This window comes from Pogona vitticeps, chromosome 4, assembly GCF_051106095.1.
Source record: "Pogona vitticeps strain Pit_001003342236 chromosome 4, PviZW2.1, whole genome shotgun sequence".
NCBI lineage: Eukaryota > Metazoa > Chordata > Lepidosauria > Squamata > Agamidae > Pogona > Pogona vitticeps.
The window spans coordinates 88,619,884-88,645,716 of NC_135786.1; the positions used below are offsets into that span (position 1 = coordinate 88,619,884).

General features: G+C 40.1%; 1 protein-coding gene and 1 non-coding gene across 2 annotated transcripts in view; both read left to right on the top strand.

The window, feature by feature from the left end:
- HS2ST1 (heparan sulfate 2-O-sulfotransferase 1) overlaps positions 1 to 25,833 on the top strand; it is a 140,051-nt gene that overhangs the window by 49,502 nt on the left and 64,716 nt on the right. The gene's annotated exons all lie outside the window — the stretch shown is intronic.
- On the top strand, positions 18,941 to 19,106 carry LOC140707096 (U1 spliceosomal RNA). The gene has a single exon (XR_012087088.2). It is a non-coding gene; the product is annotated as a U1 spliceosomal RNA (small nuclear RNA).

Genomic DNA, 25,833 nt, shown 5'->3' on the forward strand with positions numbered 1-25,833 from the left:
AGCTAATCAAGATAGAATTCTGTAACGCTGCCTTCTACTAGTGTTGAAGTATTGATGTGATACTGTATGTTTAAATGTTTTAATGTGTGTAATTCTATTCAGAGATAGATTTATTGGTTTAGCTAGTGAGAGGATTTTTATTGAAATTTTATTGTATTTCTTTTACACTATGGTTTTTTTATTGTATGGTTTTATTGTATGTTTTGAATCATCCAGATAATATTCAGACTTATGGGGTGGTATTGAAGTAGAAATAATAAATGAGTGAATGAATGTATGTTGTCATGCAAGATAAATGGGAAGAATAGTTGTGACTGTTTTTGAAGGGGCCTACCAGCACTGTATAATTGCTATCTGAGTGTCAGTATTCTACCTATCTTATTGGTTCTTGGCACATCTGTCAAAGAACAAGCTCCTTCAGACAGGAGAAAGCTGGCAGGATTGGTAGCAATGATTTTCAGATATTAAGACCCATCTCCCATCTTGAGGATACCTAGGGAACCTCAAAATGAAGGGTGTGTGTGTTAAATTAAAGATTAACGTCTGCAGCTCATGACATTGTCAGCCTCTACATGCTTGGAGTTGCACAACATATGTAATTTTAGTCTCTGTTTTACTCTGCTGGAATGCTTGGTATTCAGCTGAATACCCTTGAAAACAGACTGCGTTCCTTTTCCTTTTCCCATGCTTTAAATGGAAAACAGTGATTAATGTAGGAGCTTTGTTGATAAGTAGAACTATCCTAGATGCTTCTTTAGCCACAACAATACATAAAGAAGGAAGATGCTGTAGCTAAAAGAAGCTTGTCTCTTTGTGGGGCAAATAAAGTCCTCTCTTCTTATGATTGAAAAATTACAACTTTTCAGATACTCCAATCAAGGTTTAAAGTAGATTTAGATTTTTTCTTTCTTTTAATTTTCTTTTCATTATTATTATTATTTATAAAATCCATCCATGTTTATTTAACATTGTGTCACCTGGGTTCAGCTCATAATCATTTTTTAATACAACTACAATACATATTAAGCTCTTAATCTACACAACGTGCTTCTAACTATTGATAAAACAAGTTCCATGTTTGATAATTTTCTGCATCTTCCTTTCCTTTGATTTTTATTTATTTATTATTTATTTATTGGACTTATATACCGCCCCATAGCGCTACAAGCACTCTCCGGGCGGTTTACAATTTAATTATACAGGCTACACATTGCCCCCCCCCCCAGCAAGCTGGGTACTCATTTTACCGACCTCGGAAGGATAGAAGGCTGAGTCAACCTTGAGCCGGCTACCTGGGATTTGAACCCCAGGTCGTGAGCACAGTTTTAGCTGCAGTACAGCGTTTTAACCACTGTGCCACGAGGCTCTTTTTTAGTGTCAGTCTATCCATTTCAGCACAGTCCAATATCTTTTTAATTATTTCTTGATCTGTAGGTGTTTCTTCATTCTTCCTGAATTGTGCGAATATAATTCTTATGGCTGTTAAAATATGCAGTATTAAATATAATTTTGTTTATCAACACTTTCTGATATTATACCTAATAGAAAGAGTTATAGCTTAAAATCTACATGTTTTTGATTATTTTAACAAGCTCTCTGTGTATTTTCCAATTTTATTTGCTTTATCACAGGTCGACCAAAGGTGATAGTAAGTTTTAGATTTTTCTGAAAGTAAACTATACATTTCTGTAGTTATTGTTTAAAAATATTAGTTGTTTCTGTATAGGTATTAACCAGGTCATAAAAATGTATCTTATTGCAGGCATAGGTTATGGAAGCTGACCTGCAAGCAATCAGTACCTGAATAATTCAAGGCATGAGATAACATCACCCCATAGTGCTTAAAGCACTATCTGGGCAGTTTACAATTTAATTATGCAGAATACACATTGCCCCCTATCCCCCAGTGAGCTGGGTACTCAGTTTACCAACCGAAGGATGGAAGACTGAGCCCATTGGGATGAGACTTAGATCATGAGCAGAATCTTGACTACAGTATTGCAGTTTAACCACTGTGCTATGAGGAAATAAAAGGAGCATGATCATGTGTGCAAGTATCATAGACAGAGGGTGAGGTAGAGTACTTTACTGTAGATGGGAAATCTGGTTCTTTACTTGTCAGAATCTGTTCTCCTCCAGTACTGGGATGATCCAGAACCCTGTAAAACTACCCCTTCTGCTGAAAGAGCCCTTAACATTGGAGAAGCAAGAACATGGTTCTGTAATCAGTGCTAAACTTGTTTACTTATCCCTATTTTCCACATTGAACCTTCAGAAAAAAGTGATTTTGTTTGGTAGAGGTTATGTATTAAGATGCCTGTCTAAATACTGTAAGATGGGCTCTGTTGGAGGAAAGATATAATTAGTTTGTGTTTTATTATTGCAAACAACATTACTTATGATAGTCTTGAATTAAGGATGTTAATCTTTGCTTACTTTGTTTCCCCAGTGCACAAGATTATGAGACTTTTGTGCACCTTCTTTTCTTAAAATTTCATCTCTTCCTTTTTCAAACTCTTTGTTTATTTTGAATGGAACATACAAGTTTTGATGTGCAAACTAACCATTTTTTTGGTTCAAGTTGTTGCTGGTCTTTTTTGCTCCCATGTAGCAGAAAAAATATTTCACAATGATTTACCCTTTTTTTGGTGTGTCAAGGCACCCCTTTTCATTGGAGATTAGAACATTTCATACCTCTTATTCTGAACAGAGTTTTTTTTTCTCTTTAAAAACACAGCAGCAGCAACAATTTGAAGCAACATAGGAGATTGACAAAAGGAACTTCAGCTATGAAAACTATACCTGGACAAATAGATAGCCTGCCTAATAGTCTGCTTTATTTTATTGCCTGACAGGATAGTTCTGCAATAAACATATTGAGTTAGACAGGCGTACTTGAGAAAGTACTTTCAAAGTAGTTCTTAGCAATTGCTCTATACAGAACCTACTGACCTGTAAAAGTATGCTGCTGAGTGCTGTATGTTCTTTGATGGCAAATGTATTTGGCCATTCGTTAATAGTTATAGTAATTCTAAAGATGTTCTAATGCATGCACTGCTTTGAAAGAATATTGGTTGTCCTCAGCACTTAGAATCATTATATTATTCCAGATACAGACAAATTGAATAAGTAGAAAAAAACTGAGCCTCAAGCGTTACCTTAAAGGCAACAAAGAATGTTTAAGGAACCAGCTGCAAATGGTTCTAATACATTCAGGAATATAGATTCACATTATTTTTATGGTCATTGTTTAAGTTAGCTCTGACCTCAAAATACCTTGCTATTGATGTGTAGGCAAAATAACAGACACCAAAGATTATTTTAAATCCTGTAAAACTTTAACTTAAATAATAATTGTGTGAATTTCATTAATTTGCATGTAAATGTTACTGCCTGTATGTCTTAAAAAGAACTAGCCAATATGAGGGATATTTGCCCTTAAAAGTGTAGTTTATCTCTTTAACAACTCGATCCTGCCATTCCGGCCTTCCCTTGATTTGATCAGAGGAGCTGCTACCTGACAGCAGTGCTGCAAGATGTGTAACCAAAAGGGCACCTTGACAAGAATGTGGGTAGAATGGGCTATTGTTTCTCCTTGGGGCAACTTTATTTTATTTTTAAATTCTTGACATTTATAGACTGACATTGAATTAATGTTTTCAAGGAGATATACTGACTCTTAACTATTAAACAATAAAATCTTAGAATATAGTTCCACTTGGAGTAAAATGGAATGTAACATGGAATACTGTTACAGCATGTTTCCCTGAGGATTTAACTCCTCAAAGTTTGACAAACATAAATGTTACCTGCAACAGAAAGGATTTCAAGAAAGAGGACAAGCAGACCTTCAGCAAGTTGTGCAGAAAGGGCACTTACGTTTGCCTTCCTTTCCATAGAAGATCAGAACAGGTTGTCTGCCTATTTTCCTTTCCTTTTTCTTCTGGTTTATGGTAACATATCCATAAATGAATGCCATGCTCTGCTTATACTGAGTCCTCTTCTCCTTTGGCTCTTAAAAACTAGAGATTGAAGCCATGAACCTGGGACAAGGAGCAAGGTGAGATGGTACACTGCTGTGCCCCATTCCTATGAGGCACTCTTATGTTTATACTAAACTATAGCCATAGAGTTGTGGACTAAGATTAAGGAGACCTGGGTTCAAACTCCGTTTCAGCCATAGAAATGTGCTCAGAGTAATGCTAGCAAAGCCACTCCTTAAATATCTCTTGTACTTTGAAAACTCTATTAAACTCTATTAAACTTAAAGTTGGATGTGACTTGACAACACATAACAAATTTTTTGAAAGGCCTTAGTCTTTCAAAGCAATACATCATGTGATTAAGTAATCAATTTATATTTGTGATTTTAAACCACATTATCATGTTGCTGTCAGGGCAATATTACAATTTCACTAAAAGATGTGTGATTTGAAACATACGCAATACAAAAATACCATTTTTATCTGGAAATAAAGGAAACAAGTACAGTTGTGTTCAAAATTATTCAACCCCCAATGCTGTAAAGGGGTTTAGGGACTATAGTGTACATTTGGAATTGTATTCAGAATGAAATCCTACAAGGACGTTTTAAAGAACCAAATGCAACTAAAATAACATCAATTGTTTATGTAATACAGTAGTAAATGTTTCTTTTGTGGTTTCTTCATTGCCACAATTATTCAACCCCTTAAAGACTACCACTCTGAAGAAGAGAGGTTCATTCAGGTGTTTTCGATCAGGTATTGAAAACACCTGTGGATGTCACCGAGCACCAATCAAGCATAATAAGCACCAATTAGGCAGCTTTAAAATGACTGTGATACTCAGCTCCTTCTAGACATTTACTGGTGTGGTTACAAACATGGTGAAGTCAAGAGAATGGTCCAGGAAGACAAGAGAAGAGGTGATTTGTCTTCACAGGAAGGGCAATGGCTATAAGAAGATTGCAAAGAAGTTAAACATACCAAGAGACACCATAGGAAGCATCATTCACAAATTCAAGGCAAAGGGCACTGTTGAAATGCTACCTGGTCGTGGAAGAAAGAAGATGCTGACTTCGACTGCTGTGCGCTACCTAAAGCGTAGAGTGGTGAAAAGTCCCCGTGTGACTGCTGAGGAACTGAAAAAAGATTTGTCAGATGTGGGTATAGAAGTTTCAGCTCAGACAATAAGGCGCACACTGCGTAATGAAGGTCTCCATGCCAGAACCCCCAGGCGCACCCCCTTGCTGTCTCCCAAGAATAAGAAGAGTCGACTGCAGTATGCCAAAAGTCATGTGGGCAAACCACAAAAGGTGTGGGATAGTGTTCTGTGGACTGATGAAACAAAATTAGAACTGTTTGGGCCCATGGATCAACGCTATGTTTGGAGGAGGAAGAACAAGGCATATGACGAAAAGAACACCTTGCCTACTGTGAAGCATGGCAGAGGGTCAATAATGCTTTGGGGCTGTTTTGCTTCTGCAGGTACAGGGAAGCTTCAGCGTGTACAAGGTACCATGAATTCTCTTCAGTACCAGGAGATATTGGATGAAAATGTGATGCAGTCCGTCACACACCTGAGGCTTGGGAGACGTTGGACCTTTCAACAGGACAATGATCCCAAGCATACCTCCAAGTCCACTAGAGCATGGTTGCAGAGGAAAGGCTGGAACATTTTGGAGTGGCCATCGCAGTCACCAGACTTAAATCCGATTGAGAACCTCTGGTGGGACTTAAAGAAAGCAGTTGCAGTGCGCAAGCCTAAGAATTTGACTGAACTGGAGGCTTTTGCCCATGAAGAATGGGCGAAGATACCCGTAGATCGCTGCAAGACACTTGTGTCAAGCTATGCTTCACATTTAAAAGCTGTTATAACTGTAAAAGGATGTTGTACTAAGTACTAAGATTGAATGTCACTTGGGGGTTGAATAAAAACTAATAATGATGTGAGCACAGAAAAGACATTTGTGGTTATTTCATTATAAACTTAAGGTTATATTTCTCTGACCTACAAGTGCCTCTTTCATGTAAATGTAAGCAAGATGACTGAATGATCAAAATCAATGTCAAAATGGCCAAAACATTCAATTTCAGTGGGGGTTGAATAATTTTGAACACAACTGTATATCTGTTGTCTCCTTGATATACAGCTCATTCTGTCATATTTCTGCAGTTTAGTAGAGAGTAGAATTCGCTGTGTGTGGATAGTTCCAGTGAGCACCCTTCTTATAGTTCCCTCTGTAAATCCGCTGTTTTACTTGTTACCCAAAACTGTCTGGCCTGGTGATGTTAAAGTAATTGCAGCAATTGCTCTTTTCCTGGTGCTCTCAGTCAAAGTTGCAATATTTCAAATTTGAGATAAAATTATTTTGTAATGCAAGTTTCAGTAGTGCTATGAAAGTTTATTAAAGGAGACAAAAAATTTAAAAGTTGAGAAATCCTGGTCTAGGCATATGAATTGTGGGCCACTTTTAAATGTGAGTGAGGAGTATGCCTAAATTCTCCTCCTCTAGCCCTGTTTCATTTAATCTGTTTAGTTTATCGGCTGTGCTTGAGAAGTTTATCTTTTTTTAAAAAACAGGATATTTTAAAACAGGTATAATGTTTTTAATTGTCTGTTTGAACCATGATGAGGGACTGTGGGGATTGTTTCCTGGAGCAGTTGCATTTTAGTGCTTTTATTAAGAAGGGTTTTGAAGTGCAGAAAATAATTTTTTGCCTGTATATTTGAGCCTTAGAGTCTTGTGACCTAATTGCATCAGGAAGGGAAGACTGATGATGTATTCCCATCTCAATGTCACTTAAGAATCTAGCCTTTATTTATTTTGTTTGTTTTTACCCTTTAAAAAGACTCAAGATGGCTTACATCATTAAAAGACAATATTAAAGCTAACAGCATTTAGTAGTATACAAATATTTTAAAAGGATCAAACAAATACTATACCGTCCTTTGTAGACAGACTTGCAAACAGATACAGCTGAGTGTACTTAATTCCAGATCAGAAGTGTAAACATTTTCCTGTGTACTGCAATTTCTTACCAAATTCCTGGGAATCACTATGCATGCTTGCATCCAGTATTTTCAAAGAAAACAATAACTGCAGCTTGCTATATATTGTGTTTCCACTGACAAAAAATAATTTGTCATTTGAGTTTGGAATTGTATAACCACATTTTTATGGTTTCTGAATGTTCAGAGAGTTTTACAATACAGTGGTGCCCCGCATAGCGAGGTTAATCCGTTCCGGATTAACCCTCGCTATGCGAAATTGTCGCTAAACGGAACGTAAAAGCCCATTGAAACGCATTAAACATCGTTTAATGCGTTCCAATGGGCCCTAAACTTACCGTTCAGCGAAGTTTCCTCCATAGCAGCAGCCATTTTCGCGCCCTCGGTAAGCGAGGGGAGGGCGCGAAAACGCTGCGCTGGCGTCCGTCGGCCATTTTACAACCGCCGAACAGCTGATCGCCCGACTCAGTGGGAGGCTTGGGGGGGCGGCGGCAAGAGGAAAAGAGGGAACGTGGGGGGAGGATGCGCGAGCGTGCGGCTTCCCTGCCTTCGTCTGCCTGCCTTGCCACCTTCCTTCCTTCCCAGGGCGTCAGGAAAAGGACGAGGAGGAAGAGGGAAGGGGGGAGAGGAGGACGCGCGAGCGAGCGACCGGCAGGCTTCCCTGCCTTCGCCTGCCTGCCTCGCCGCCTTCCTTCCTTCCCGGGGGCTTCAGGAGAAGGATGAGGAGGAAGAGGGAAAGTGGGGGGGGGGAGGACGCGTGAGAGAGTGACCGGCAGGCTTCCCTGCCTTCGCCTGCCTGCCTCGCCACCTTCCTTCCCAGGGGCGTCAGGAGAAGGATGAGGAGGAAGAGGGAAAGTGGGTGTGGGGGGGGGAGGACGCGTGAGCGAGCGACCAGCAGGCTTCCCTGCCTTCGCCTGCCTGCCTTGCCGCCTTCCTTCCCTCCCGGGGGCGTCAGGAGAAGGATGAGGAGGAAGAGGGAAAGTGGGGGGGGGGAGGACGAGTGAGCGCGCGCGGCTTCCCTGCCTTCATCTGCCTGCTTCGCCGCCTTCCTTCCCAGCCAGCGTGGCCCCGCATCACTCTCGCGGCGGCGGCGGCGGCTCCTTCCTGGCACCCGTCGGCCCGTCTTCGGTAAGCGAGTTTTTCCCATAGGGACCGACACGATGCCTTCGCATTAGCGATCCCAGAGAAGGGATCGCTATGCGAATTCTTCGTTATACGGTGCGCTCGTTATACGAGGCACCACTGTATTTTATTTCTTTTACAATGTGATTGGGTGCTGATAAGTAGTAGACAAAGAGAAGTGTGTTGTTAAAGGACCATAGAGAAATATAAGGGTTGAGCAGAAATTTGACACTAAGCATTGCTCATCCATATCAGTGCTGTGTGGTACACTGAACACAATGTCATGTAATCATTAGTATTCAAATGTGACTGAGGTAAATCTGCACCTTAAATCAGGAAACAATGAGAAAATTCAATAGTGTCTGTATTTCATATCTTGGAATGTCATTAGCAATAGTGGTATGATGTATGAATATTTTTATATTATCAAAATATGTCTTGTGTTAAGTATTTTGGAAACTGCTTTCTCAGGATTGTGGCTGTTTACACAAAATGCAATACAATATAAAACTGTAGCTAAAACAATAAACATATCTACAGCAAATTCAGAAGGCAAAATATGGGTAATTTAGAGCAACGTCCTTTCTCCAGGATAGATAGGTCTTAAAATCCTTTTGGAAGATCCTAGGAGCTAGATGTGACTTTCCTAAGGCAGTCCAATCCAGAGTCTCACTGCAGTTCCAGGAACTTTTGCTGATCATACACCCCATAATAATGTGACTTACATTAGAGCCTAAACTGAACAGGTTTTGTTTCTGAAATAAATATACAGTGGTGCCTCGCTTAACGATTGCCTCGTTTAGCGATGAATTCGCATAACGATGTGTTTTTTTAGAAAATAATATGCATCGCATAACGATGTTTCCTATGGGCGATTTTCGCTTAGCGAAGTTTGGGACCATGCTTCGCATAACGAATGCGATTTTAGGTCCCCTGCTTCACTTAACGATGTTTTTTTTTCAATTAAAAAAGTGTCTTAGAAGGGTCAAAAACGGTTCTAAATGCTTGGATTCGTTAGAGGACCCCTTAAGTCATGTGCAAACCTGATTTGGCTTTGATCTGACTTTTCGTTAATTTTTTGTGAATTTTTTTTTTTGGCCCATAGGAACCAATGGACCTGTCAAAATCTGACAGCTCCATGCTTTCCTATGGGGGAGAAAACAATTTACAAAAAATTAACGAAAGTTCAGATCAAAGCCAAATCAGGTTTGCACACAACTTAGGGGGTCCTCTAACGAACCCAAGAATTTAGAACAGTTGCTGAGTCTTCATTAATTTTTTGTGAATTTTTTCTTCCCCCATAGGAAATAATGGAGCTGTCAGATTTTGACAGCTGTCAAAAGTTGGGGGAAAAAATTCACCATAAATTAATGAAAAGTCAGATCAAAGCCAAATTAACTTTTGCATCCATTTTAGAGGGTGCAGAAGCTAATCCAAGCATTTAAAACCATTTTTGACCCTTTTATGACACACTTAATTTTGCAAAAATTGACTTCGCAAAGCCATTAAAATGTATTGAGTCAGCTTCAATACATTCCAATGGAGGATACATTGTTTCGCTTAGCGATGTTTCCTATGGGTTTTTTCGCTTAACAACGGCAATCCGTTCCAATTGGAACGGATTAACCGGTTTCCAATGCATTCCTATGGGAAATTGTGTTTTGCATAGCGATGGTTTCACATAGCGATGTTTTTTTTGGAACCAATTAACATCGCTATGCGAGGCACCACAGTATATTAAAGTGTTCCCACTCCATGTTAGTCCAACTGGAATGAGCCAAGATACATGTTTGGTGCTTTGGGGTACAGCAGTTTGCTTCTTCCTCCATAATACTGGATAAACGTATAATTATTGCCTGCTATAAAATTAGAGAGTTCATACTTCTGCTAAATGTAACAAACTGTGTAATCTTACATAAACATTTTATGCTCTTAAAGTAATAAAGGAATGCATGTATTTCAGTAACCCCCCAAAAAACTAATTTATCTTTTTTAAAACTCATCTACTGTGCTCTCCATTTGACTTCACAATTTCCAGAAAATTATGTACAGCTACTTGGGTCAGGAGTAATTGGAACAAATAAATCAAGGCAGCATAATCTTTTTAGCTTTCTGTTTTTCTCTATAATTTTTGTCTGTTCCCCACAACACTGAGAACATACACTTCAAGATAGCAATCAATAGTCTCAAAGTAGATTGATCAATAAGATCAAAAACTAAAATTCACCCTATTGAGAATTTCCATCTTTATCTGACACTTCAGACAACAAAAAACTATTAATCATTTGATGTTGGACGTAATTACTGATTTGTCGTCTTAAAAATACAACCTTGTGGTAATGGAGATAATCAATCAGACAGCAGCTGTCTGAGTCTATGAAAATCAGCCCCTCCTGGCTGTTAAATGCTTTGCCTGCATTATTTACTATAATATCTTTAGCAAAGATTCCCTGCATGTCTGTGGGTTCGTAATGTAGAATAGCAAATTTGCAAGCAACTGATAATGCCTTGAAACATTGCTACAACTTTCTCTTGAATATATCTGGCAGAAGAATTCAGCTGAGCTGGTAACATCAATGCTACAACCCAAGCCTTTAATTCACTGTGGCTCCCAAGGGAGAACATTATTGTGACTAGTTCACAATATACTTTAAGGTAATGGAGTCTCTTCCAAGGAAAACAGAAAGCATACTTCCATAGCTATATTGATATACTAAAAAGCCTGTCATAATATTTCTAGTATTGCATTAAGATTTATGGTAAAAGATGTCTCCAGTTATCACTTTTTAAATGATAAACAAAGATTTTTTTTAAAGAAGTACAGATGCATAATGGAAATATCATATTTCTTCATCTCATTAGGAACAAATGTAGTGCTTGGCATGAGTAAGAAAAGGAAGCAGCCAAGACGTCTTTAGAGAAGAAGACTGACATCATGACTGATTAGGAAGGGCTGGGGGAATATAATCAGTTTTCATGCTCTTGGTGGTGGCAGAGAACAGAGGAGTGCCTTCCCCCTTTGCTTTGGTATTATGACTTAGCTATATGTAATATGCCTTGCAAAATAATGTTCCAATGGGAGACATTGAACATGCCTTCCTTTATGCATTTAATGAAAACAAATAGCAGTCCTGTGAGACCCTAGTTCCATAGTCTTGCAGTTTAGTGCAAGACTGTTTGATCTTCTATTTATTGAAGTTGGGCATGTTAAATCTTTTGCTGAAGCATGTGATTCCTACGAAAATCTCAGTGTCAAAGCTGTGTGCCATGCTGATGAAACCTTGTCATCATGTTAGAAAGCAGACAATTGTATAATGTCCCATGAAGAGCAAGAAATAACAGGTATTCCCCATGTTTTCATCCTGCCATAGCCCATTTTCACTTGTCTCTGCTGGCCTGCCCTGATTAGATATTGGGATGAATATAAAAATGAATTGCAATATTCAACAAATATATGGTCTCCTGGATTGGAATATTTACTATAGTGCTTGTGTACTGGCCTGGATAAAGGAATGGATTACTTTGTATAATGAGAGATTGCTTAAACTGGAAGGACATTATCTTATCCTGGGGTAATATGCTTTTGTATGGTGTCAAAAGCTAAAGACCATAAAGTCTTCAATAATTATATAAAAAGAAAGAATTCGTTATGGATTTGGAATAAGATATAAAAGCAAATGTATTGTAAAATTCCGGGGTGGGTATCATCATTAGAAGCATTTATACAGCCAACCTGAATGGACTCAAGAAAACATCTGAGGATTGGAGATTTGCTTAAGAAAGATGGGGTATTAAAGACTAGAGAGGAGCTAGAGGAGCAGGGAGTCCTTCTAGATTGGTAGATGAGATTACAATTAGAGGTACTGTATGTAAATAATAAAGACCAGTCTACATCCTAGTCCCAAAGGGCAGTGCCAAAGAATGCTCCAGTCACTGTACAATTGCACTCATTTCACACGCTAACAAGGTTATGCTAAAAATCCTCCAAAGTAGACTTCAGCAGTATGTGGACCGAGAACTCTCAGAAGTACAAGCTGGATTTCGAAGAGACAGAGGAACTAGAGACCAAATTGCTTCCATGTGCTGGATTATGGAGAAAGCCAGAGAATTCCAGAAAAACATCTACTGTGTGTGTGGGCCACAGCAAACTATGGCAACTTCTTAAAGAAATAGGGAGTGCTTGACCACCTTATCTGTCTCCTGAGGAATCTATATATGGGACAGGAAGCAACAGTTAGAAGTGGATATGGAACAACTGATTGGTTCAAATTGGGAACTAGGGAATTGAAAGATTAGTAACTATAACAATTCTGGTAAAATTGTTATACAGTGATGCCTCGCTATGCAGAAACATTGCTGAACGGAACGGAATAAGCCATAGAAACGCATTGAACTTCGTTCAATGCGTTCCTATGGTTTGAAAACTCACCGTTAAGCGATGTTCCTCCATAACGCTGCCATTTTTGCACCCTTGGTAAGCGAGGGCAGGGCGCGAAAATGCGGCGCGGACCTTTCGGTGGCCATTTTGGAACTGCCAATCAGCTGTTCTCCCCCACTTAGTTATGCGATATTCGCTAACGCAAAGCGAAAAAACTCCATAGGGGCCATTGCTGAGCGAATGCTCCAGCGATGGCCCGGAGCCCCTCGTTAAGCGATTTAATCGTTCAACGGGGCGCCCGTTAAGCGAGGCACCACTGTATATATAAAAGAGGAAGGTAACAATATATATCTTATTTTAGCATAATTGTATAAGTGGATGTGAAAGTATTCTCTCACTCTCTGGAATTTTACCTTTTCCCCAGCATATCTATTCCCCTATTTCCAGTCCTATTCCCATTGAAAATGAGTATTTTAAAAAAATTGCTGATTTGTCAGATATTTGTTGCTTTGTACAATCGTGCCCCGCTTTGCGATTGCCTCACATTACGATGATGTTTTTGCAATTGCTTTTGTGATCGCAAAACGATGGTCTGAATAGGGGTTTTTCGCTTTGCGATGATCGGTTCCCTGCTTCGGGAACTGATTCTTCGCAAAACGATGATTTTCGAACAGCTGATCGGCGGTTTCAAAATGGCCACCGGGTAAATAAAATGGCTCCCCGCTGTTTTCTGGGATGGATTCCTCTCTGCACAGGCACCAAAAATGGCTGCCCTATGGAGGATCTTCGCTGGATGGTGAGTTTCCAGCCCTTTGGAACACATTGAATGGGTTTCAGTGCGTTTCAATGGGCTTTTTATTTTCGCATTATGACGTTTTCGTTGTACAGCTTTCAGAGGCTTCCCCGGGTGCTTTTGCACTGCCTTTTTAACCTGCTGAGCAAACTCAGGGAGGCTTCTGAAAGCGGCACTTTGCCACGGGGTGGGGTGGGGTGTGGGGAGGAGGCCTGCCCCCCCACTCCCCCCCCACAGCAAAGCGCTGCTTTCAGAGCCTTCCCCAGGTGCTTTTGCACTGCCTTTTTTCCTGCTGAGACCCAGCGCAGATCAGCTGAGAGGCAGGGGGGCAGAGCAGAAAAGAGCATAAAATGGCTGCTACCAAGGCACTGTGAGGAGCTGGGCTCACTTACCAGTACCTGGTAAGTGACTTTGTTTTAATTTTTTCCACATATGAACTCATTAATTAAATTTCAATCCATTCCTTTGGGAAATTTGGTTTAGACTTACGAACATTTCAATTTACGAACTGACTTCCAGAACGGATTAAATTTGTAAGTCGAGGGTTGACTGTATTTGGAGAAAAAATGGCTAACATTTTTTATGTTAAACCACTACAAAATCTCCAAAATAGACATCTGTAATTCAATTTATGTAGGGTTGCCCTTGAAGTCGGTACAGAAACTTCAGCAGATCCAAAATGTCAGTTACTAGTGTTACGACCGTACAGTATATATCCAATCTTGGCATATCTCTATTGGCTCCATGTCACTTTCTATAATCAATTCAGGATGCTAGGCATGACCTATAAATCCCTAAACAATTTAGGACCTGGAAACCTGTTGGAACGTCTTTCCTGTCAAACAGCTCCTTGTCCCACAAGCTCTTTGCAGTCTAGGATGTTAAAAACAATGTTACCAAAGGAGGCCAAAAGAGCAAACATCAAGAACTGGGCTTTGCAGGCAAAATTGCTCAGATCTGCTCTGACTTGGATACTGTATTGGATTCAGGTCCTGTGAATGTAACTATGTAAATGGATGAGTTTCAGTTTTTGCAGCCTGACAACCTTGGGGAGGTGAGGGCTACTACATGCCTACTGGATCCTTGCCCTTCCTGGCTCATAAAAGCTGCCAGAAAGGAACAGGTCCATTGGGTAGGAAAAGTGGTGAATGACACCTTGCAACAGGGTAGGACCCCACTATGCTTAGTAAGACTACTGTTTAAAAAGCTCTCTGTGGACCCCACAATACTGAATAATTACTGATCAGTATCTAATATCTCATTCTTAGGGAAGGTGCTAGAGTGGGTTTATGGCCTTTCAGCTCCAGAGGTTTTTGGATGAGACTTATTCAGTGAACCCTCCGATTTTCAGCCCTGCTGGGTGGGGCTCCGCTTCTCTCTCATGTGACTCTGCCCCCCTGCACACAGAGTTCCGTTGTGACCCGAACTAATGTGATTGCTGTGCAGAAGAGGCAGAGATGCCCACTGTAGCAATCGCCTCTGAAGCCCTATCCCCCGGGTCTTCACGAGGTTCTCACTCTTCTTCGTTCTTCGCTGCCACCAGGTATTATTACTTTAATACCATTCAATCAAGGAGACATGTGCTTATAAAACTTAAGTCATATATTAGATCAGGGAAGATAATATATGATTAATATTCAATAGGTAAATCACAGGTTGCTAATCACTTGTATTTGAATCAATTCTACTTTAACTTTAAAACTCTGTTAACTCTCTGTTCCATTCAGCGTTCTTACAGATCTCTAACTCACTCTTAGTTCACTTTTAAGTTTCACACTGTCTCTCACTACCAGAATCTCTCTCAGACTCCATACACCAGCCTTTATATCCAGCCGCCTCCCCCCTTGGCTCCGCCTTCTGTCCCCCCATTGGCTCCTCCACTTTTCAGCTGTGACGGACAGGTGAGGGCAGGGCTGTTCACTACACCCACCCATGCCCAGATTAGAGGGAACCTAGGACATATTATCTAGATCTATTATTTTCTTACTTCAGGCCTGGTCAGAGATGGCTTTGGTTACTTTAGTAGATGACCTATGCCGGGAACTGGATAGAGGATCTGTGTCTGTTGGTTTTGCTGGACCTCTCGGCGGCTTTTGATACTATCAACTACAGTATCCTCCTGACCCATCTCTTTGGAATTGGACTTGGGGGCACTGTTGTACGATGGCTCCCGACCTTACTGGAGGAGAGAACTCAGACTGATTATTAAAGACTCCATTATTTAATGGAATCAACCTCCAATAAGAGGGAAACAATAAGACAACGACAATGATGAAATGCTTGTTCTCCGGTCTTCTAATATATCTTGTTTTTCTCTTCTTGCTATATTGTTGAAGAACCCATAATAAAATATTGATCTATTAAATGTAACTGATACTCCAAGGAGGCAAACTGACAAGTTAAGCCGTATTTAAACTATGTGAGATTAATGCACATGATTGGAGTTGGAGGAATGCTCTATTAAAAATAATTTATGTGGGAGAAAACCAAGGTTCTGTTAACATATTGATTATTCATATCTCTTCAACTCGTGTTTTTTAGGCTGACGTGGCTCAGATATTTTGCCCTGACCCTTTTAGTCTCTGTTCAGATCTGTGATGTCATCTGTCTTTGACATATGCCTTTGTATTTCTTGCCAATTCCTTGGACTCAACATGTTAAGAATAGAACTTGTAGCCCAGTCTCAATTTTTCCTACAGTTCTGATCACTGGACTCCATTCATTTTCAATGCAAATGTGTCCTTTCTCTTCAGTACTGCCTTTGTCTTTGGCTACAATGCCATTTCAGTTTTCTTTGTTGTAATTTTGTTTACATTTTCATATCTCAGTTTTGGCTTCTTTGCCTGGTCCATGTTCTAGTGATTATCAGCAGTTTTTTCAGAGGTCTGCATCAGACCTTTTCAGATTGGTGCAAATATTTGTGGCCTTTGTCTGGATGGATATACTGTACCTCATTAAATCCTGCAGTGATAATACAGCACACACCTGTGGGAAAGTGTATTAGCCGAGATAAGTTGAAATAGTGGAATTGTCCATGAAAGCTCACACTAAAATATAACAATTAGTCTTTAAGGTGCCACTGTATTTTTGTCCTGTTTTTTCTTTTTCTTTTGTTTTTGCCTGATGTACTAGCAAAGATGAACGCAGCTACCTCTTTAAATAAAAAAAGTATGGGAAAGTATCTCTTATAATGCTACTATAATACTTTACATGCACCTGCTCCACTTTCTAATAGCTGTTTTGTCCTTCCTCCTACTCAGAATTCTGTTTTTCTCCTTCTTTTCAGTTGAATTCTTATCGTTGCATAATGCTATTCTTTGCTATTGTGGCTTGTAACTGACTGTTTATAATTTATTAATGAATTTGTAAAAGTGGAGCACTTTCAGCATCTGTGCGCCAAGGGTGGTTAGTGAAACAAATTAAAGCAATATGATTAGACAGTACAAATCAGTTAGTGTAAAGTGGTATTGGGTAAAACCTGTCTGTTCTGAAACCTTTAATGGCATTTACAAGTTATAACAACACAAGCAAAATAGGAAAAGTAAAATTATACAAATTTCACAATTAGGAGCGAGAAGCAGGGGACAATTTCAGAATTGCAGATAAGAAACCTGCAACAGCAGCGGTCAGGGCATTACATTCATCGCTCATGAAAATAGAAAGAATTGACTCAGAAGAATTGGAAAAATAAGAGATCCAAGGTTCAAGAAAAAATCGGAGGTGGGAATGAGGAGGGCATTGAAACAGTATATGAACCAGGGTGTCAGGCATCTCTAAAAAAAAAGTTTTTTTTCACGAGGGATATTGAGAGATCGACCGGCATGGGTGGCCGAAGGAAAAAATGTTAAAACGGGCTAACATAAAAGCTCTTCTTAGATGCGGATTTACTAGGGAGTGGAAATATTTGGGAGAGTGATCCTGAGATGGAAAAAATCCAACTGAAAGAGGGGAACATACAGGGTTGGGTAAAACCTAGTCAGTCAATAAATAAGGGAGCGTGGGTGCTGGGTGAACCTCTTTGGGGAGAGTATAAAGTAAGTGAAGTTCTACAACTGAGGTCTCATCAAGTCAGAATGTATGTATGTCACAAGAAAGGGGGATCAGGAAGAGATCTTTCGATTAAGATCTTAGCAGTCAGATAAACTGATGCAGGAGTAGGCAATCTAATGTGTACCTGGAAGCCTTTTAAAAATAAGCAACAGCAAATTGACTTCAGAGCTTGGAAACAGATGGGGAACCAGTGCAACTATTTTGTCATTGGTGAGATTTAACTCTGACACCCACTCTCAGTTAACAGCTTCACAGCTATATTGCACAGTTTGTAGATGAAAGCCAAGCTACAGTATACTTTAGCTGTAGTCTAACCTCATTACCAAATCATATGTTACGGTTAACAGTCTGCCTTTGTCAAGGCAAGGAGGCATGTACTGTACTCTTTAAAGACCTGTGGCAGTTTAATATTAAAAGCAAGGAAAGTCCTATCTCTGTCCATCTGTCAGACACATTTCCCACCTTTACACCTGTGAGCTCAAAGCATTGTACAGTACATGGTTTTTCTCATTCCTATTTGATCCTCACAAAAACCCTGTGTGTGAGGAAGTTCAGGTTGAGCAGAAGTAACTGACCCAAGGTTATCGAGTGGATTTCCTGGTTCAGTGGGGACTAAAACTAAAATCTTCCGAGTTCCAGCCCAGCATTAGTCTACACCAGGGGTCCCCAAACCCTGGTCCGCAGCCCCGTGCCGGTCCATGGCCTTGGCCGGACTGGGCCGTGGAGACAGATCTTCCGCCCCCTGCATGCACTCCCCTTGCACACTCACCTGCACAGCCCCTTTGCACATGCGTCTGTGCCTCCCCTGCAAGCACCCCCCTGCTACTTCGTGCATTCGCAAGAGTGTACATGTGGGTCACGTGACCACCCCGTCCTTCCCGCATGTGTGTGAGTGCTCATGGGAGTGAGCGCAGCCCCTTCGTGCATGTGCGTGAGTGTCTTTGTGCATGCACGCAAGTGCTTGTTCCCCCACGTGAGTGAAGGCAGCCCTTTGTACATGCAGATGAGCGCAGGGGGTGCCCCCCACGCACAGACCCTGTTCCCCCCCCGGTCTGCAATATCAAAAAGGTTGGGGACCACTGGTCTACACAACTCAGACTGTCAGTGTATAGCTTTTCATATGAAAGAGTATTAGTCTCAATTCAGTCATAGTGCAGATGAGAAACTGTATGGGAATCCTGTTGAAGACAGGTAGGATAATAAAGATAAGGATTATATGCAAATATTGAAACTGGAGTCGGAGAAGAATACCTTTGCTGTCAACCAACCAATGGCTACTTCTTTTTTCTGTTCTAGGTTACTTTAGGTATACTGCAATGTATTAAAACATTTTTAGTGATTCATACTGTATGAGATGAAGTTACTTCAAGTAACCTTTTGCTTTTCCTTCAAAAATACCAGGCAGGGTCAATAAAAATTATAAAAATATTGACTGGTGTTATATAACAGATACAAGGGCATCCCAAAACACTGAGGAGCTCTCTTGGCCTCTGACAGGACTGGGGCTGTGCAGCCCTGTGCTGAGTGGGAGGTGCAGCCAGGGGGTCACCATGACTTGGGAGGTCAGGGGACAGAAGGGGGTAAGAGATGCAAGGGCCGTTCCAATTCATACCTTGTAGGGGAAATACCATGTTGTAAAAATGGTTTTTCCAGGGAGAGGCTCATCCATTGCACTTTGGGTGTGCTGTTGACCCCTGTGATTTCCCCAAATGTGGGGAACTCAACTACATAATTTTTGTTAATGGGGCATTATATTTGTAATTTCTCTCTCTCTTTTTATCAATCTCTTTACCCTTTGGTTTCTGGCTGTTTTCACCATTCTCCACCATTTAAATTTGCAGCCATAGCCCCATTGGTGATGCTTTGCAAGATGGTTCCCCCCCATTGAAACACATTAATTACATAAGACCTACTTTTTTATCCCAAAAAAGTGGGGGAGAAAGTTTATGCTGCTGGCTTTCCAGGAAAAACAGCAGCATACACTTTCTCCCCCACTTTTTGGGGATAAAAAAGTAGGTCTTATGTCATTAATGTGTTCCAATTGGAAACAGGGTCAAAAAAACCTGTCTTGCAAGGCAAGGACCCAAACATCGTCCAGCGAAAATTGCCCATAGTGACAATCGTATTGTGAAGCACATTGCCCATAGTGACAATCGTTTTGTGAAGCACATCGCTCAAAAAAGTCATCCTCTAGCGAATTCCTCATTTTGCGAGGCAGTCGTCTAGCGAGGCACCACTGTATCTTAGCTTGCATCACATTGGTTTGGAGTGCTTGTTTTTGTGGAGCAAAAATCAAGCTTTTGGTTTGTTTTTTAATGGTCCCCACTTTTAGCCATGCCCTAGTTGAATTACCATCATGCTTTCCGTCAATATTTCTCAGGTATTGTCCATGTAGTGGTTTATTTTTCAACTGATTAATTTATTTTCAAATTGTCATTCCTTGTATTGAGCTTTTATTTCTGTTTTTGAAATATTCTCCATTTTCATTGCCTTAAGTAATTTTTCTCTGCTGGTACTGATATTATCATTTTTTTAAAAAATTCAAACATATAATCAAAAATACACAGTACAAAACCAACCAACCAACAAAAACAAAGAAATGGAATACTACCAAACTAAACACCCACCCACCCTTTTAGGACAGAGGTTCCATCGTCGTCTGGGGTATCTCCCAGAGGGTTCCGGTGAGCACTGAGTTCATAAAATACTAAGTTCATAAAATACTAAGTTTCGCCCTAAGCTCTTGTCCTTTTCTGGACCCAATCATATATCAGCTTCCAGCTTTGCTGTACATAGTCTCTTGGTTGATCCCGTAATGCTCCTGAGAGTGTATCTAATTCTGCTATATCCAACAGCTGATACTATCATTTAGGCTTCTTTTTCTTCCCCTGCTACCTGCTGTATTTGCAGTAATCCATGGCCTCCCATTTTTCATGATAAATATAATCTGCCCACATCACTTTTTGAGTGTATAGCGCATGATGGATGTTCATTAGTTTCCATGTTATTCAGTCCAATTTTTCTAATATATTTTGGGTCCAATCTATTACTCCAGCTGGATGATGATGGTGGTGGTGGTGATTAACCCTCCTCCTCCAGGCACAGTCAAAATTATTAAAACATTGACTGGTATTAACAGATACAAGTTTTAACCAAAAAACTGTCTGTCTGTTAAATATCAATGTAGTATGTATGCTGTTCCTTATTACCATTTTTGTAGCTCTGATGGTGTGATTTCTGAGATCTGCAACTGTTAACAACAACAACAACAACAACAATAAAAATAGTTGTTATCATTGTTGTCGTCTATTGTTGTTACACCATAGGGTTGTTGTCGTCTTTTTGCTATTGTTATAATCATTTCAGTTTTGAGAATGTTTTGAGAAAAACAGAACACAACCCCTTCAGCTCCCAAATTAGTTTTGAAAAGCATTTTAGGCCTTGAATATCAGTACTTCAAATTGGGTTTTGTTTGTTTTTTATTTGATAGGACTAGTGTTTCTGGTTTTCAAGGTAGCTAGTAGATCTAGTGGTATAATTCTTACCTTTTTGGCCGTCTTTGCTAGTTTAAATGCGTTGTAGACAGTAGCAGCACCGCCATACACTCAGGTTAGGATTTGGAGGAGCACTTAGTGCTGAAGTGCTGTCCTTTTGCTTCCAGGCTTTCCAATTGCATGCTATTTTTCTAGATACATGATTTGGAAACTATTAAAATGTAGTCCATTAATGAGGAAACACTGATGTCACCCTAAAGTACCCCAAACTGAATGACTTTCTGGTTTAATTCTTTCCACATGTAATGCCAAGCCAATCTATCAATTTCTCTGAAATTCCCTAGGGATCTCAATGAAAGTATATGTACTTTTGCTCTGTGACAGAATAGCTACAGGAAAAAGGTGGAGACAAAGAATTGCATAATTCTGACGGGCAAGAGATGGCATTTTCAGTTTTCTGTCTTCCTGAATTCATTCAGTGCTGTGAAAACTTTCCCCAGTCTTTGCTTTTAGACAGATTCATCAGTGCATAATTTTGTCCATCTTTTTCTATAAGAATTCAGCTATATTAACAAACCACTTAATTTCTTTTTGTGCTGCAACCTACTGAATAAAAAGGACATTTTAATTCTTTTGCTTTGATATTTCAGTCTCGAAAGAGGCATGGCTGAATTTCGAGGTGTCACTGCCCGCCTGTCAGCATAGGGCACTGATACTTCAGGATGTTAGGAGATGTTACTGTAGGTCAGTCATGGGCTGTTGAAATGAGCACAGTAAATAGTAAAAAGTTTTTTGGAAATGAAGCTGTGAAACTGATGCCATGGGGACAGGAAAGGGAATAGCCTATTCACCTGTTGGGAAAATCTCTTAGGAATATAGGAACAGTAAAGATTGGATAATTATGAGGAGAAACTTTGTATGCTGTTAGTTGTTGAGGAAAAACAGATACATCAGGAATTGTGTAAGGGATGAAGAGGACTGAATTCATATATCAGCTTTTTAAAAATGGGCCAGTTTTCACAGTGTAAGATTGTCACACACTCACATGCTGTAAGCTGACTTGTGTCAAAATAGTTCTCTCTTAGATGGACTGACTCTTCGCATATTTATTGTTCCAGGGGCTATAGGTTGATTAAGGGAACAGCAATCGTATACCCAGTGACATGGATGTATGTGAACCAAGTAGGACGTGGGTCTGAGGAACCATGTCCCTTTGTACAGATTGTGCTCTGTGAGTCAGAGTTGGCCCAACTCTGGTATAAAATAATGCAATAATGTTTCAATTTCTCTTCCACTCTCTATTTCTCTTTCTCTCCCTGACCCTGAAAAGCTCCTGTTTTAATAAAACATTGACAGAATGCATGTAATGGAAACATTGCTACACAGATTAAAATGATTTGGGTACTGTTCCAAGTGAAGTGCCTTCTGTTCATGGAATATTGCATATATATACATAAGGAGGCAACTCTACACGTGGACATCACCAGATGGGCAATACTGAAATCAAATTGATTACATTCTCTGCAGCCAAAGATGGAGAAGCTGTATACAGTCAACAAAAACAAGACCTGGAGCTGATTGGGGCTCTGATCATCAGCTTCTTATAGCAAAATTCAAACTTAACTGAAGAAAGTAGGAAAAACCACTGGGTTAGTCAGGTATAAAGGTAAAGGTTCCCCTTGACATTTTCAGTCCAGTCATGTTCGACTTTAGGGGGTGGTGCTCATCCCGCTTTTCAAGCCGTAGAGCCAGCGCCTGTCTGAAGACAGTTTTCCATTATCACGTGGCCAGCGTGACTAGGGAACACCATTTTACCTTCCCATCGAGATGGTACCTATTTATCTACTCATATTTACATGCTTTCGAACTGCTAGGTATCCACTCTGTTGCGTGGATTCGATCTTACGACTGCTGGTCTTCTGACCCTGCAGCACAGGCTTCTGCGGTTTAGCCCACAGCGCCATCACGTCCCTTAGTCAGGTATAATCTAAACCAAATCCCTTATGAATACACAGTGGAAGTGAAGAACAGATGAACTAGATTTGGTGGACAGAGTACCTGAAGAACTATGGATGGAAGAATATTGTACAGGAGGCAGCAACAAAAACCATCCCAAAGAAAAGGAAATGCAAGAAAGCAAAGTGGTTGTCCAACGAGGTCTTACAAATAGCAGAGAAGAGAAACAAAATGCAAGGGAGATAGGGAAAGTTACATAAAATGGAATGCAGACTTCCAAAGAATAGCAAGGAGAGATAAGAGGGCCTTCTTAAATGAACAGTGCAAAGATACAGAGGAAAATAATAGAAAGGGAAAAACCAGATATCTGTTCAAGAAAATTGGAGATATTAAAGGAACGTTTTGTGCAAAGATGGACATGATAAAGGACAAAAATGGTAGGGACTTAACGGATGCAGAAGACATCAAGAAGAGGTGGCAAGAATACACAGAGGAATTATACCAGAAATGTTTGAATGTCTTGGACAACCCAGATAGTGTGGTTGCTAATCTTGAGCCAAAAATCCTGGAGAGCGAAGTCAAGTGGGCCTTAGAAAGCCTGGCTAACAACAAGGCCAGTGGAGGTGATGGCATTCCAGTTGAACTATTTAAAATCTTGAAAGATGATGCTGTTAAGGTGCTACATTCAATATGCCAGCAAGTTTGGAAAACCCAACAGTGGCCAGATGATTGGAAAAGATCAGTCTACATCCCAATCCCAAAGAAAGGCAATGCCAAAGAATGCTCCAACTACCGTACAATTGCACTCATTTCACACATTAGGAAGGTTATGCTCAAAATCCTGAAAGGTAGGCTTCAGCAGTATGTGGACCGAGAACTCCCAGAAGTACAAGCTGGATTTCAAAGGGAGAGAGGAACTAGAGATCAAATTGCTAACATGCGCTGGATTATGGAGAAAGCCAGAGAGTTCCAGAAAAACATCTACTTCTGCTTCATTGACTGCACAAAAGCCTTTGACTGTATGGACCACAGCAAACTAAGGCAAGTCATTAAAGAAATAGGAGTGCCTGACCACCTTATCTATCTCCTGAGAAATCTATATGTGGGACAGGAAGCAACAGTTAGAATTGGATATGGAACAACTGATTGGTTCAATATTGGGAAAGGAGTACGACAAGACTGTATATTGTCTCTCTGCTTGTTTAACGTACAGTGGTGCCTCGCACAACGATTGCTTCATACAATGATGAATTCACACAGCAATGGGTTTCTTAGAGGAATTTCCCCCATCGTTTAACAATGTTCTCTATGGGGGAATTTCACTTAACGATGTCCCTTTTTCGCTCTTGTAAAAGTGTCTTAAACTGTTAGAAACCTGTTTTAAATGCTTGCAATCGTTAGCCCACCTCCTGAACCCTATGCAAACTTAATTTGGTGTTGTTCTAAGTCGTTGTTAATTTTTGGTGATTTTTTAAATTCTCCATTGAAAGCCTTTGAATGGTCCGTTCAAAGGCTTTCAATGGAGAAAACAAAAAATCACCACAAATTAACGACGACTCAAAACAACACCAAATTAAGGTTGCATAGGGTTCAGGAGGTGGGCTAACGACTGCAACCATTTAAAACATGTTCCAAACATTGTAAAACACTTAGAAATGAGCGAAAACGGACATCGGAAAGGACTTCAAAAGCACTGAAGCCGGCTTCAGTGCTTTTGAAGCTCTTCCGTTTTCGCTCATTTTTAAGTGTCTTACAATGTTTGGAACATGTTTTAAATGGTTGCAATCGTTAGCCCACCTCCTGAACCCTATGCAAACTTAATTTGGTGTTGTTCTGAGTCGTCATTAATTTTTGGTGATTTTTTGTTTTCTCTCTCATTGAAATGCATTGGACGGACATTTCAATAGAGTTCAATGAGGGAAAAAGAAAAAATCACCAAAAATTAACAACGACTCAGAACAACACCAAATTAAGTTTGCATAGGGTTCAGGAGGTGGGCTAACGATTGCAAGCATTTAAAACAGGCTTCAAACAGATTAAGACACTTTTGCAGGAGCGAAAAGGGAGATCGGAAAGGGCTCTTTGATCTCCGTTTCCCTTTTAAAGCTCTTTCCAATCTCCCTTTTCGCTCCTGTAAAAGTGTATTAAACTGTTTGAAGCCAGTTTTAAATGCTTGCAATCGTTAGCCCACCTCCTGAAACCTACGCAAACTTAATTTGGTGTTGTTCTGAGTCTTCGTTAATTTTTGGTGATTTTTTTTCTCTCTCATTGAAAAGCATTGGACGGACGGTCCAATGCTTTTCAATGAGAGAGGGAAAAAATCACCAAAAATTAACCACGACTCAGAACAACACCAAATTAAGTTTGCATAGGTTTCAGGAGGTGGGCTAATGATTGCAAGCATTAATCTGTTCCAATTGCAACGGATTAACCAGTTTTCAATGCATTCCTATGGGAAATGGTGTTTCACTTAACGATGTTTTCACATAACGAGTTTTTTAATGGAACCAATTAACATTGTTAAGCGAGGCACCACTGTATATGCAGAATACATCATGTGAAAAGCTGGACTGGATGAGTCGCAAAATGGAATTAAGATTGCCAGTAGAAATATCAACAGCCTCCGATATGCAGATGATACCACTCTGATGTCAGATAGTGAGGAGGACTCAAAGAACCTCTTAATGAGGGTGAAAGAGGAGAGTGCCAAAAATGGTCTGAACCTCAAAATAAAAAAACTAGGATCATGGCCATTGGCCCCAGCACCTCCTGACAAATAGAAGGGGAAGATACGGAGGCAGTGACGGATTTTACTTTCTTGGGCTCCATGATCACTGCAGATGGTGGCAGCAGCCACGAAATTAAAAGACACCTGCTTCTTGGGAGGAAAGCAATGACAAACCTCGGCAGCATCTTAAAAAGCAGAGACATCATGTTGCCGACAAAGGACTGCAAAGTCAAAACTATGGTTTTTCCAGTAGTGATTTATGGAAGTGAGAGCTGGACAATAAAGCTGGCTGCCAAAGAATTGATGCTTTTTGAATTGT